At 46.9% G+C, this 1,890-nt stretch overlaps 1 protein-coding gene across 5 annotated transcripts in view; it reads left to right on the top strand.

Annotated features, from left to right (window-relative positions):
• GRAMD1B (GRAM domain containing 1B) overlaps nucleotides 1-1,890 on the top strand; it is a 235,476-nt gene that overhangs the window by 68,508 nt on the left and 165,078 nt on the right. The gene's annotated exons all lie outside the window — the stretch shown is intronic.

Raw genomic sequence — 1,890 nt, 5'->3', positions numbered from 1 at the left:
ATTCCATCCCCAAAGGGGTCACGACCCACAGGTTGAGAACCACTGCTCTAGGTCTCTGCTGCCCTCTCTTCACACACCTCACCCATTCACAGCCCCTTCATCACCTCTCGGTGGATGTGGATATTGTTTTGTGGCACTGGAGAGGGCTTTAGTCAGAAGTGTACTTCCTGTGGTTGCTCTGCAGTGTCTGTTCGCCTTGCCCTTCTGAATGAAGCCAGTGAGTTTCTTTTCCAGGAGGGAACAAGTGGTCCCCAGGGCACTAATTAATCACTCAGCCTCAGCTCAGAACAAACTCTTACACTCTGCACCTAATCCTTCCTCTAATATGTTTCCAACCCAATTAAGAGTTTCTCTGGTGCCCTTGGGTGTTGGTCTGTGAAGTCCCAACTTGGGGCAAGTGCTGAGATCTAAACCCTAACAGTCAGTCGTCAGACTCACACAGCCTCTCTGGGCCCATTCGATGGGCAGTGCACTGGGCAGTGATGGCAGGATCTTCATGTCATCGACTTATTTACTCATTGCTACTTTGCTCAGAGGGAAATCATAGTTGATTTTAGTTGACCTCAGAGTTTCAAGCTGGATTTACTTGGTTTTATCATTGGCTATGATGAAAAACCACAATGGATTGAAGTTTGCAAAAATGTGGTTGCTTAGAATGATAACTGGGAGGAGGAAAATCATGGGTTGACACTCGATTAAAAACAAGGGCAGCAGCCAGATTCCATAGCAGTGGAATCTTGCCTGGCAGAGTCAGAAACAGTGATGCTCTGCTCAAAAATGGGAGCTGATTGCGCTGCTTCGAATGTGTGTCGTGCTTTGTGGAGCTTTCACAGTAATCTCATCACTTGCATCAGGCTCCTGAAAAGGCTATCTATGTCTCTTCTAAGTCGCCCATTCTAGAGTCATGACTCATAGTTTCTCCTACTTGTTTTCATTCCAGGCACCACATTGTGCAAATTCTGGTCTGTTCCTGTTTTGCTTCATCAGCCATGACTGAACCTGTTCAAACTGCTTCAAAGCCCTGTGTGTTAGACAGGGTTCTCTAGAGAAACAAACCCAGAATACTAATAATTCTATATGTATTTATACAGATAGATATATAACATAAGAAATGAACCGTTAAATTATAAAGCAGTACAAATGGCTCAGTGCAATTCAGTCCCTTGAGAGAGTTGTGAGACACTGACAGTCCTTCAAGTCTTGAGGGCCACCAGGTAGTCCTCTGTAGAGCAATTCAGGCTATCTGGGCACAGGCAGCAAACAGCAAGGCAGGTCACCAACAGTCAGCCAGATGACAGGGTTCGACAGTCCCCAGCTCAAGAGATGTAAATTCCAGTAGTGTGGCGAAGCAGGTCTTGAAGGACACTCAAATTATGTGACACAGTCCACGGAGTTAGGTGTCCCATGGGTAGTGTAGCTTGCAAATTGAGGCAGAGCACAAGCAAGGCAGCCTCACCTGTCCGATGATCAAAGAGCCAGAAAGGCGAGGCTCGCCAAGCCATTTATCTCTCCGCCCTTCAACTAATCCCGCACGTGTTCATTGGCCAGGTGGGCACAATAAACGTTAACTCTCCCACCCTGGTTGCCACTGAATTGACTCCCACTCATAACACTGCCGGGTGACAGAGCAGAACTGTGCTGCAGAAGCTTCTCCAGGCTGTGACCTTTTAGAAAGGTGCCCTGGTGCCCCTCGGGGCAAGGCGTTGGCTGCTAAATGCCGGGTTGGCAATGCAATTCAAACTCACCCACAACTTCATAGGAGAAAGATGAGGCTCTCTGGTTCCATAACGATTTGCAGTCTCAGAAACTCTATATGAGTTGGAATTGACTCAATGGTGGTAGACTTTTTTGTTTGATTTTTTCCAATTTTTTAGGAGCAGATAGCCACAC

This window comes from Echinops telfairi, unplaced genomic scaffold (assembly GCF_000313985.2).
Source record: "Echinops telfairi isolate 266 unplaced genomic scaffold, ASM31398v2 ScPeMD7_5167;HRSCAF=5991, whole genome shotgun sequence".
Lineage (NCBI taxonomy): Eukaryota > Metazoa > Chordata > Mammalia > Afrosoricida > Tenrecidae > Echinops > Echinops telfairi.
The sequence above is the reverse complement of the archived record's forward strand: the minus strand, read 5'-3'. Positions and strand labels throughout refer to the sequence as shown.